Below are 14,351 nucleotides of genomic sequence, written 5' to 3' on the forward strand. Positions count from 1 at the left end.
CTTGATTTGACCAAAGATGGTGAACCGGTTGATCAAAAGGTTTATCGCTCTATGATTGGTTCACTGTTATATCTATGTGCTTCACGTCCCGATATTATGCTAAGTGTGTGCATGTGTGCACAATATCAAGCTGCTCCTAAAGAAGCTCATCTTAAGGCCGTGAAAAGGATAGTGAGATACTTAATCCATACACCAAACTTTGGTATTTGGTATCCAAAGAGGGCTTCTTTCAATCTTGTTAGCTACTCCGACTCGGACTATGCCGGTGACAAGGTTGATAGAAAGTCCACTTCGGGTACTTGTCAATTTCTTGGTAGATCTCTTGTATCCTGGTCTTCCAAGAAACAAAACTCGGTATCCTTATCCACCACCGAAGCGGAATACATTGCCGCTGGTCCATGTTGTGCTCAATTACATTGGATGACCCAAACTCTTAAAGATTATGGGATATATGTGAAACATGTTCCATTAGTTTGTGACAATGAAAGTGCTATCAAGATTGCTCACAATCCCGTGCAACATTCTCGAACTAAGCATATTGAAGTTCATTATCATTTCATTCGAGATCATGTTGCCAAAGGGGACATTAATCTTAACCATGTTCGCACTGAAAAGCAATTAGCTGATATATTCACTAAACCACTTGATGAAAAAGTGTTTTGCAGATTAAGAGGTGAATTGAACATCATTGATGCCTCAAACTTGGAGTAGGAACTCCATTTGATACATGCAAGGCATGAGCCTATGACTAACCCTTGATATTTCTCTTATGAAGACTATCTTATGTCTTGGGTACATTTGCACCTTGCATGTTATCTAACCCTTGTAGGTATTTGGATGAACCAAAATCTATGAGATTGCACCTCATTCATATCTTGAGCAATCTCTACATCACCAAGTCCCTACACAATGGTGGTTGAAGACAAGGAAGCACGAAACCATTCAAACATATCCTTTGACAAATTCTATGTTGAGTTTCATGATTGTCATTTTGGATACACAAGTGCTCTTCCTTGCAAGAACTAACCCATGTAGGTAGATGAACTCAAATTCCAAGTGGTGCTCCCAACTCTTGATGAGCTACATCAACCTTGAGCAACCCACACGAGTTCAACTACATGATCATGATCAACACCACCACCCAAGGTATGTTATTCCATCTTAGAGAAGCTTTACTCCAAGTCATGAGTCAAAGCAACTCGACAAGATGTGAATACGTCAATATGCTTAAATGAAAAATGGTAACCCCATTTTGAGCTTAAACGATGAGTTTGACCTATGATCAAGTGATCTCACTTGACTCCTAAGTCAATATACTCTAACATAGGTGACTTTGTCGCCGACCAATTCTAGATGAAGTCCTCTTGTGTTCTTTTCTGTGCTCTTGCATTTGTCTCATGCATATTTGTTTCCCCTTTATTTAAAAAAATTTCATCTAGATTTCTTTTCTTTTCTATTTGCTCTCCATTTCTTGCATCCAATTCATTGCAAATCTTTCAGTTAATTCCTTGCAAATCCTTGTGAGATCTTACTTGTCTAGTGAGCGGTGACAAGTGTTTTCCTTGTGATGAACTTGGTCACACTGGACTGTTGTTTTCGGCCTAACCAAATCCTTTCGGTACAACCGAAACATAGAATTCAGTGCCACCCGATGTCACTACAGGAAAGACATTTTGCCACTTGTTCCTGCATTTCTTTTGATCCAGCTCCACTCAATGAATCTTGTCCTCTACCAGCATCACATTTAACTTGCTGCTTTCTTCTATGACTCAAGGACCAAACCCATCGTGACAAATATCCAGAAGAACCCTTCTTGGAAATTGATGTCAAAGGGGGAGAGAGAGATCACATCAAAGCTTAATCATATCTATAGGGGGAGAGAATACTCAAGGGGAGAGAGAGTAATCATCAAGGACCCCAGATGCTTGATGTTCAAGAGGAGAGAAGTCACATGACTTTAAGAGGGGAAAGACATGTTCATATTTGTTTGCATTAGCTCTGTTTATTTTCTTTGAGCTCTGATTTTGCTCTGATTTTTTGTTCCCTATCTTCTCCCAATATCCCATGCTAGATTCAGGGGGAGCAAGACATCTAAGGGAAGGAAATCCTAGAATTCATTGCACATCTTTACCTTTGGGGACATGTCTGTATCCAATGTGGTACTCAGTACTCACTCCCTACATGTCATCCCAGTCTTGGTACTCTTGTGGTTTCTTGTGTTTGCTCTGGCCAGTAGGTGTATGTGTGTTATCTAACCTTGTTTACGCAGGTTCATTCCATCCTAAGCCAACTCAAGACCACAAGGTAAGTATATGCATCACAGTCATGTGTATGAGAAATTCTTGATTATGTACATACTGTTTGCAAGAAGGACTCGTGAGCATGAAGGTACATTTCCCATATTTACATCTTTTGCCCTGATGCATATAGCCAAGATACATGTAACACATTTCTTACTCTGTCATGTTTATGCATTCACATGCTCCTATATTCCATATTCACATGATTGCATACATGTACGGGGAGCCTATGCATGTTACATGCACTACTAGGGAAAACCCTAGCAGTAGCGCATGTTTTGTGCCCACTAGTAGCGCGGGTGGCCGCGCTACTAATAAGGCGCTACAGCTATTGCTTAGCAGTAACGCGTGCCAGCACGCGCTACTGCTAGGACAAATAGCTGCAGCGTTTGTTCAATACCACGCTACTGCTAAGGTATCTACTTGCAGCGTGTTTTCTTTCCATCGCTACTAGTATTTTTTTTAGTGTATTTATGCGCCATCACACAAATATTGGTACAATACCAGCTACTATGAGGTTTACATCATTATGTCCATAACAGTGTATTAAATGAAGGTGGATTAGGTTCAAGTGGAGGCAATATGTGCTGCATGTCAAAAGTATACTACTAATCCAAACTTGATCTAGTTTGGACTAGTAGTACTTTCGATGTGCACCACATGTTGCCTCCACTTGAATCTAATCCGCCAGCACAAGCTATTTAATCATCATCATAGTCATTACCACCAACAGTATTTATTTAATCAGCACTAACACTTGTTGGGGAACGTTGTAGAAAATTAAAATTTTTCCTACGGTTTCACCAAGATCCATCTATGAGTTCATCTAGCAACGAGTCATGGGAGAGTGATTGCATCTACATACCACTTGTAGATCGCATGCGGAAGCGTTCAATGGAACGGGGTTGATGGAGTCGTACTCGCCGTGATTCAGATCACCGATGACCTAGTGTCGAACGGACAGCACCTCCGCGTTCAACACACGTATGGAGCGCATGACGTCTCCTCCTTCTTGATCCAGCAAGGGGGAAGGAGAGGTTGATGAAGATCTAGCAGCACGACAGCGTGGTGGTGGATGCAGCAGAACTCCGGCAGGGCTTCACTAAGCAACTACGGGAGGAGGAGGAGGTGTTGCAGGGAGGAGGGAGGCGCCAGGGCTTATGGTTGCGGCCACCCCTCCCTCCCCTCCCTTTATATAGGCTCATGAGAGGGGGGAGGGTGCAGCCTTGCCCCTTCCTCCAAGGAAGGGGTGCGGCCAAGAGGGGGGAGGAGTCCATCCTCCCCAAGGCACCTCGGAGGTGCCTTCCCCTCTTTGGACTCTCCACTTTCCAAGTCTTCTTGGCGCATGGGCCTCTTGGGGCTGGTGCCCTTGGCCCATATAGGCCAAGGCGCACCCCCTACAGCCCATGTGGCCCCCCGGGCCAGGTGGACCCCCCCCCCCGGTGGACCCCCGGACCCCTTTCGGCACTCCCGGTACAATACTGATAAAGTGCGAAACTTTTCCGGCGACCAAAATAAGACTTCCTATATATAAATCTTTACCTCCGGACCATTCCGGAACTCCTCGTGATGTCCGGGATCTCATCCGGGACTCCGAACACCATTTGGTATGCTGCATACTCATATTCATACAACCCTAGCGTCACCGAGCCTTAAGTGTGTAGACCCTACGGGTTCGGGAGACACGTAGACATGACCGAGACGGCTCTCGGGCAATAACCAACAGCGGGATCTGGATACCCATGTTGGCTCCCACATGCTCCTCGATGATGTCATCGGATGAACCACGATGTCGAGGATTCGATCAAACCCCGTATACAATTCCCTTTGTCAATCGGTACGCTACATGCCCAAGACTCGATCGTCGGTATCCCAATACCTCGTTCAGTCTTGTTACCGGCAAGTCACTTTACTCGTACCGTAATGCATGATCCCGTGACCAAACACTTGATCACTTTGAGCTCATTACGATGATGCATTACCGAGTGGGCCCAGAGATACCTCTCCGTCATACGGAGTGACAAATCCCAGTCTCGAGCCGTGTCAACCCAACAGACACTTTCGGAGATACCTGTAGTGCACCTTTATAGTCACCCAGTTACGTTGTGACGTTTGGTACACCCAAAGCACTCTTACGGTATCCGGGAGTTACACGATCTCATGGTCTAAGGAAGAGATACTTGACATTGAAAAAGCTCTAGCAAAATGAACTACACGATCTTGTGCTATGCTAAAGATTGGGTCTTGTCCATCACATCATTCTCCTAATGATGTGATCCCGTTGTCAATGACATCTAATGTCCATAGTCAGGAAACCATGACTATGTGTTGACCAACGAGCTAGTCAAATAAAGGCTCACTAGGGACATGCTATGGTCTATGTATTCACACGTGTATTACGATTTCCGGATAATAGAATTATAGCATGAATAAAAGATAATTATCATGAACAAGGAAATATAATAATAATGCTTTTATTATTGCCTCTAGGGCATATTTCCAACAGTCTCCCACTTGCACTAGAGTCAATAATCTAGTTACATTGTGATGAATCGAACACCCATAGAGTTCTGGTGCTGATCATGTTTTGCTCGCAAGAGTGGTTTAGTCAACGGATCTGCGACATTCAGATCCGTATGTACTTTGCAAATATCTATGTCTCCATCTTGAACATTTTCACGGATGGAGTTGAAACGACGCTTGATGTGCCTGGTCTTCTTGTGAAACCTGGGCTCCTTGGCAAGGGCAATAGCTCTAGTGTTGTCACAGAAGAGTTTGATCGGCCCCGACGCATTGGGTATGACTCCTAGGTCGGTGATGAACTCCTTCACCCAAATTGCTTCATGCGCTGCCTCCGAGGCTTCCATGTATTCCGCTTCACATGTAGATCCCGCCACGATGCTCTGCTTGCAGCTGCACCAGCTTACTGCTCCACCATTCAACATATACACGTATCCGGTTTGTGACTTAGAGTCATCCAGATCTGTGTCAAAGCTAGTGTCGACGTAACCCTTTATGACGAGCTCTTCGTCACCTCCATAAACGAGAAACATGTCCTTTGTCCTTTTCAGGTACTTTAGGATATTCTTGACCGCTGTCCAGTGTTCCTTGCCGGGATTACTTTGGTATCTTCCTACCAAACTTACGGCAAGGTTTACATCAGGTCTGGTACACAGCATGGCATACATAATAGATCCTATGCTGAGGCATAGGGGATGACGCTCATCTCTTCTTTATCTTTTGCCGTGGTCGGGCATTGAGCCGAGCTCAATCTCACACCTTGCAATACAGGCAAGAACCCCTTCTTGGACTGATCCATTTTGAACTTCTTCAAAATCTTATCAAGGTATGTGCTTTGTGAAAGACCTATGAGGCGTCTTGATCTATCTCTATAGATCTTGATGCCTAATATATAAGCAGCTTCTCCAAGGTCCTTCATTGAAAAACACTTATTCAAGTAGGCCTTAATGCTGTCCAAGAATTCTATATCATTTCCCATCAAAAGTATGCCATCTACATATAATATGAGAAATGCTACAGAGCTCCCACTCACTTTCTTGTAAACGCAGGCTTCTCCATAAGTCTGCATAAACCCAAACGCTTTGATCATTTCATCAAAGCGAATGTTCCAACTCCGAGATGCTTGCACCAGCCCATAAATGGATCGCTGGAGCTTGCATACTTTGTTAGCATTCTTAGGATCGACAAAACCCTCCGGCTGCATCATATACAGTTCTTCCTTAAGATGCCCGTTAAGGAATGCCGTTTTGACGTCCATCTGCCATATCTCATAATCATAGTATGCGGCAATTGCTAACATGATTCGGACGGACTTCAGCTTCGCTACGGGAGAGAAAGTCTCATCGTAGTCAATCCCTTGAACTTGCCGATAACCCTTAGCGACAAGTCGAGCTTTATAGATGGTGACATTACCATCCGCGTCCGTCTTCTTCTTAAAGATCCATTTGTTATCTATCGCTCGCCGATCATTGGGCAAGTCAGTCAAAGTCCATACTTTGTTTTCATACATGGATTCTATCTCGGATTTCATGGCTTCTAGCCATTTGTTGGAATATGGGCCCGCCATCGCTTCTTCATAGTTCGAAGGTTCACCGTTGTCTAACAACATGATTTCCAGGACAGGGTTGCCGTACCACTCTGGTGCGGAACGTGTCCTTGTGGACCTACGAAGTTCAGTAGCAACTTGATCCGAAGTATCTTGATCATCATCATTATTTTCCTCTTCAGTTGGTGTAGGCATCACAGGAACATTTTCTTGAGCTGCACTACCATCCTGTTCAAGAGGTAGTACTTCATCGAGTTCTACTTTCCTCCCACTTACTTCTTTCGAGAGAAACTCCTTTTCCAGAAAGGATCCGTTCTTGGCAACAAAGATCTTGCCCTCGGATCTTAAGTAGAAGGTATACCCAATGGTTTCCTTGGGGTATCCTATGAAGACGCATTTTTCCGACTTGGGTTCGAGCTTTTCAGGTTGAAGTTTCTTGACATAAGCATCGCATCCCCAAACTTTTAGAAACGACAGCTTAGGTTTCTTCCCAAACCATAATTCATACGATGTCGTCTCAACGGATTTAGATGGTGCCCTATTTAAAGTGAATGTAGCTGTCTCTAGAGCGTATCCCCAAAATGATAGCGGTAAATCGGTAAGAGACATCATAGATCGCACCATATCCAATAGAGTGCGATTACGACGTTCGGACACACCGTTTCGCTGAGGTGTTCCAGGCGGCGTGAGTTGTGAAACGATTCCACATTTCCTTAAGTGTGTACCAAATTCGTGACTTAAATATTCTCCTCCATGATCCGATCGTAAGAATTTTATCTTTCGGTCACGTTGATTCTCTACTTCATTCTAAAATTCCTTGAACTTTTCAAAGGTCTCAGACTTGTGTTTCATCAAGTAGACATACCCATATCTACTCAAGTCATCTGTGAGAGTGAGAACATAACGATATCCTCCACGAGCCTCAACACTCATTGGACCGCACACATCGGTATGTATGATTTCCAACAAGTTGGTTGCTCGCTCCATTGTTCCGGAGAACGGAGTCTTGGTCATTTTGCCCATGAGGCATGGTTCGCATGTGTCAAATGATTCATAATCGAGAGACTCTAAAAGTCCATCAGCATGGAGCTTCTTCATGCGCTTGACACCAATGTGACCAAGGCGGCAGTGCCACAAGTATGTGGGACTATCGTTATCAACTTTACATCTTTTGGTATTCACGCTATGAATATGTGTAACACTACGTTCGAGATTCATTAAGAATAAACCATTGACCATCGGGGCATGACCATAAAACATATCTCTCATATAAATAGAATAACCATTATTCTCGGATTTAAATGAGTAGCCATCTCGTATTAAACGAGATCCAGATACAATGTTCATGCTCAAACTTGGCACTAAATAACAATTATTGAGGTTCAAAACTAATCCCGTAGGTAAATGTAGAGGTAGCGTGCCGACGGCGATCACATCGACCCTGAAACCATTCCCGACGTGCATCGTCACCTCGTCCTTCGCCAGTCTCCGCTTATTCCGCAGCTCCTGCTGTGAGTTACAAATATGAGCAACGGCACCGGTATCAAATACCCAGGAGTTACTACGAGTACTGGTAAGGTACACATCAATTACATGTATATCAAATATACCTTTAGTGTTGCCGGCCTTCTTATCCGCTAAGTATTTGGGGCAGTTCCGCTTCCAGTGACCCTTCCCCTTGCAATAAAAGCACTCAGTCTCAGGCTTGGGTCCATTCTTTGACTTCTTCCCGGTAACTGGCTTACCAGGTGCGGCAACCTCCTTGCCGTCCTTCTTGAAGTTCTTCTTACCGTTGCCCTTCTTGAACTTAGTGGTCTTATTGACCATCAACACTTGATGTTCTTTCTTGATTTCAACCTCTGCTGACTTCAGCATAGAAAATACTTCAGGAATGGTCTTTACCATCCCCTGCATATTGTAGTTCATCACAAAGCTCTTGTAGCTTGTTGGGAGCGACTGAAGGATTCTGTCAATGACCGCCTCATCAGGGAGGTTAATATTCAGCTAGGTCATACGGTTGTGCAACCCAGACATCTTGAGTACGTGCTCACTGACAGAACTATTTTCCTCCATCTTACAACTATAGAACTTGTCGGAGATGTCATATCTCTCGACCCGGGCGTGAGCTTGGAAAACTAGTTTCAGCTCATCGAACATCTCATATGCTCCGTGATGCTCAAAACGCTTTTGGAGCCCCGGTTCTAAGCTCTAAAGCATGTCGCACTGAACGACGGAGTAATCATCAGCACGTGTCTGCCAAACGTTCAAATCGTCTTGCAGTGCTGGGAGAGCAGGTGGGTCACCTAACGGTGCTTCAAGGACATATGCTTTCTTGGCAACTATGAGGATGATCCTAAGGTTCCGGACCCAGTCTGTATAGTTGTTGCCATCATCTTTCAGGTTGGTTTTCTCTAGGAACGCGTTGAAGTTCATGTTGACATGAGCGTTGGCCATTTGATCTACAAGACATATTTTGCAAAGATTTTAGATTAGTTCATGATAATTAAGTTCATCTAATCAAATTATTTAATGAACTCCCACTCAGATTTGACATCCCCTTAGTCATCTAAGTGTTACACGATCCGAGTCGACTAGGCCGTGTCCGATCATCACGTGAGATGGACTAGTCATCGTCGGTGAACATTCTCATGTTGATCGTATCTTCCATACGACTCGTGTTCGACCTTTCGGTCTCCGTGTTCCGAGGCCATGTCTGTACATGCTAGGCTCGTCAAGTTAACCCTAAGTGTTTTGCATGTGTAAAATTGTCTTACACCCGTTGTATGTGAATGTAAGGATCTATCACACCCGATCATCACGTGGTGCTTCGAAACGACGAACTTTAGCAACGGTGCACAGTTAGGGGAGAACACTTCTTGAAATTGTTGTAAGGGATCATCTTATTTACTACCGTCGTTCTAAGTAAACAAGATGCATAAAACATAATAAACATCACATGCAATTATATAAAGTAGTGACATGATATGGCCAATATCATATAGCTCCTTTGATCTTCATCTTCGGGGCTCCATGATCATCTTGTCACCGGCATGACACCATGATCTCCATCATCATGATCTCCATCATCATGATCTCCATCATCGTGTCTTCATGAAGTTGTCACGCCAACGACTACTTCTACTTCTATGACTAACGCGTTTAGTAATAAAGTAAAGTAGTTTACATGGCGTTCTTCAATGACACGCAGGTCATACAAAAAAATAAAGACAACTCCTATTGCTCCTGCCGGTTGTCATACTCATCGACATGCAAGTCGTGATTCCTATTACAAGAACATGATCTCATACATCACAATATATCATTCATCATTCATCACAACGTCTGGCCATATCACATCACTTGACAATTGCTGCAAAAACAAGTTAGACGTCCTCTAATTGTTGTTGCATCTTTTACATGGCTGCAATTAGGTTCTAGCAAGAACGTTTTCTTACCTACGAATAACCACAACGTGATTTTGTCAACTTCTATTTACCCTTCATAAGGACCCTTTTCATCGAATCCGCTCCAACTAAAGTGGGAGAGACAGACACCCGCCAGCCACCTTATGCAACTAGTGCATGTTAGTCGGTGGAACCGGTCTCACGTAAGCGTACGTGTAAGGTTGGTCCGGGCCGCTTCATCCCACAATACCGCTGAAGCAAGATAAGACTAGTAGCGGCAAGCAAGTTGACAAGATCTACACCCACAACAAAATTGTGTTCTACTCGTGCAATAGAGAACTACGTATAGACCTAGCTCATGATGCCACTGTTGGGGAACGTTGCAGAAAATTAAAAAATTTCCTACGGTTTCACCAAGATCCATCTATGAGTTCATCTAGCAACGAGTCATGGGAGAGTGATTGCATCTACATACCACTTGTAGATCGCGTGCGGAAGCGTTCAATGGAACGGGGTTGATGGAGTCGTACTCACCGTGATTCAGATCACCGATGACCTAGTGCCGAACGGACAGCACCTCCGCGTTCAACACACGTACGGAGTGGATGACGTCTCCTCCTTCTTGATCCAGCAAGGGGGAAGGAGAGGTTGATGAAGATCCAGCAGCACGACGGCGTGGTGGTGGATGCAGCAGAACTCCGGCAGGGCTTCGCTAAGCAACTACGGGAGGAGGAGGAGGTGTTGCAGGGAGGAGGGAAGCGCCAGGGCTTATGGTTGCGGCCACCCCTCCCTCCCCTCCCTTTATATAGGCGCATGAGAGGGGGGAGGGCGCAGCCTTGCCCCTTCCTCCAAGGAAGGGGTGCGGCCAAGAGGGGGGGAGGAGTCCATCCTCCCCAAGCCACCTCGGAGGTGCCTTCCCCTCTTTGGACTCTCCACTCTCCAAGTCTTCTTGGCACATGGGCCTCTTGGGGCTGGTGCCCTTGGCCCATATAGGCCAAGGCGCACCCCCTACAGCCCATGTGGCGCCCCGGGGCAGGTGGACCCCCCCGGTGGACCCCCAGACCCCTTTCGGCACTCCCGGTACAATACCGATAAAGTGCGAAACTTTTCCGGCGACCAAAATAAGACTTCCTATATATAAATCTTTACCTCCGGACCATTCCAGAACTCCTCATGATGTCCGGGATCTCATCCGGGACTCTGAACAACATTCGGTATGCTGCATACTCATATTCATACAACCCTAGCGTCACCGAACCTTAAGTGAGTAGACCCTACGGGTTCGGGAGACACGTAGACATGACCGAGACGGCTCTTGGGCAATAACCAACAGCGGGATCTGGATACCCATGTTGGCTCCCACATGCTCCTCGATGATGTCATCGGATGAACCACGATGTCGAGGATTCGATCAAACCCCATATACAATTCCCTTTGTCAACCGGTACGTTACATGCCCAAGACTCGATCGTCGGTATCCCAATACCTCGGTCAGTCTTGTTACCGGCAAGTCACTTTACTCGTACCGTAATGCATGATCCCGTGACCAAACACTTGGTTACTTTGAGCTCATTATGATGATGCATTACCGAGTGGACCCAGAGATACCTCTCCGTCAGACGGAGTGACAAATCCCAGTCTCGACCCGTGTCAACCCAACAGACACTTTTGGAGATACCTGTAGTGCACCTTTATAGTCACCCAGTTACGTTGTGACGTTTGGTACACCCAAAGCACTCTTACAGTATCCGGGAGTTACACGATCTCATGGTCTAAGGAAGAGATACTTGACATTGAAAAAGCTCTAGCAAAACGAACTACACGATCTTGTGCTATGCTAAAGATTGGGTCTTGTCCATCACATCATTCTCCTAATGATGTGATCCCGTTGTCAATGACATCTAATGTCCATAGTCAGGAAACCATGACTATTTGTTGACCAACGAGCTAGTCAACTAGAGGCTCACTAGGGACATGCTATGGTCTATGTATTCACACGTGTATTACGATTTCCGGATAATACAATTATAGCATGAATAAAAGACAATTATCATGAACAAGGAAATATAATAATAATGCTTTTATTATTTCCTCTAGGGCATATTTCCAACAACACTAGCTAATAATAATCATCATAGTCATTACCACCAACACTAGCTATTTTATCATCATAGTAATAGTGTAGCACATCATCATCCTCAAACTCATTTCTAGCTAGCTAATCACTCCTGCTGCTCTCTCTTAGGTAAAATAACATAAAACATATATAGCTCTCCTCCTCGATCAAACTGGAGCATGCAAATGAACCTGTCTCCTAATCATGGGTAGCGCATCTGTTTGCTGCCCCCTAGTACTTCTCTGCACTCCCCCATCACATATTTGGTCCAGTCTTGCACTATTAAGCATCCGTCGCTAATCTTGAATGCACTAAAGTAATCTGTAGGATATCTTGGCCGTAAGCTGATAATACTCATGGTACCTTTAGTCTCGATCCCATAAGGCACAACATTCATCGGGAGTCCCTGTTGAAGAACATCGTACGGTAACATACTTAGCAATGAAGTTTAGCTTCAAAAATAATGTATGGAAAAGATGCACCGATGACAAATAGTAAAAATCTTACCATCCTTCCTAAATAGATGTGACCGTAGTTCATTACCAACACTATTGGTCGCACATTTTCAGTACTAACATTTCTAAATGCAGGAAGAAAATTTGTCTTGACAGTATCAAGATCCTCAAGCCATGAAACATAATGACTGAGCTCCACGCAGTTGAGTTCAGCCCCAGGACAGTATACGGTCCTGTGTACCAAGCGCTGGACATGTTTGCTTGCACGGAAATAAGCTGACAATACAAATTAGTTGTCAACTATTTTTGAATAAACAATATCAAAGACATAAATATGGTTGAGAAACTTACATAATGGTATAACTGGAGGCATTTTCACATCAACCCAGATGTCGGTATTACCTTCAATATCATCTTCGGGACGAATATCAAAGGTGATAACCATATCAGGCTCAAATGCATAAGTCTTGCATAGTGCTCGCCATGTTTTGCATCCAAAATAGGTGTAGTCGTCTGAATTGTATAACTTTGCATGGAAAACATAACCATGCTCGGTCTTCAAGTAAAGTTTCTTTTCCTCCATACTATGACTGAAACCTATCTTATCCAATACAAAAACTCTTGCATGGCAGGGGATACACTAGTAGAATAATAAAAAAATATAAGTTGAAGCAAATGAAGCAGATGTCATGCTTAATTACGAAAAAAGACTTGTCATCGTGACTTACTGTATCCACTTCGAAGTTCTCGTCCAGCTTGATGTTGAAGCGCCTATCATCATCTAGGAAGATTCCGTTGCACAGGCCGCGCTCGTCTTTGCAGTATTTGCAAATACCGAAATCCTTCTCGTCGTCAGACATTTCCTATGTTCATAGTTAAAACATTAATTGAAAATCGATCGAAGAGAACTACCAAGATACTCAACACACAAATCCGGGGCACTCGATATTTCCTACATATTCTAGCACAAGTCATGCCAAAATTCACGGAAAAATCTGGCATGACCTTTGCTAAAATAGGACATATCGAGCGCCTGAAATTTGCCGGAACGGAAATGAGTCAACACTCCGGCAAAACATAGGCCACTCGAAGGTGTAACCTGCAAACATGACCGGCCACTTCGATATTGAGGAACACAAGATATACATTTCAAAATATCTTATAGGACTCAAATTAGCATGCATTCAATAAGCAAAAGTAAATCATCTCATGCGTTAGTACATCGTCGAATATTATCACTAATACATCACGAATAGTGTCATACATATAACATCACTAATACAACTAAAACTCTAGCACACGACGGGTATCGGCGCGGGCGGTGGACACCCACAGAGAAGGCACCATCACGGGATCATAGCTCCAGTGAGATCCCCGGAGAACCTGCCAGGTATTGGAGAACGGCCTGTGCTCCAACGCAAACAAGTAGCGACGGACGTGCGCGTCCTCCTCACTGACACAGTGACGCAACACCTCCGCGGAGTCCTCGAGCCTCTGGATCATCACTGGCCCACGCGACCGCCACCAAAGAAGGTTCGGGTCAACGACAGGCTGGCTCATCACCAACCTGCGCCCCCCGGTAGGTAGCGCCTCCCAGTACCACCCCGGCGGAGCCCAGTCTCGGACATGGCCGATCTGGTCAGGCAGGTGTCTTCCTCCGCCGACTCGACGACGAGGATGCGGGATAGGCATCGTCCACGACGAGGCAGGAAAAATTGCTTTAACTAAAAAATCACCTAATTAGTACCTAGTTCTTACTAACTAGTTCTTACTAACTAAATAGAAGACGGTCAAATTTTACTCGTTTTATTATGCATTACACTAGTGTTTATTCATCATCTAAGAAAACATCACCTAAGAAAAAATCCCAGCCGCATCTGTATCCAATTCATTTCCACCCATAGATGAACCCTAACTATTTGATGCAACTAAAATTTGAAGAACCCTATCTAGGCAGAGGTAGGGGAGGGGGAGGAGCAGGCGTGCTCACCTCGATCGGGTGCCTGCGGC

This window comes from Triticum dicoccoides, chromosome 2B, assembly GCF_002162155.2.
Source record: "Triticum dicoccoides isolate Atlit2015 ecotype Zavitan chromosome 2B, WEW_v2.0, whole genome shotgun sequence".
NCBI classification, from domain to species: domain Eukaryota; kingdom Viridiplantae; phylum Streptophyta; class Magnoliopsida; order Poales; family Poaceae; genus Triticum; species Triticum dicoccoides.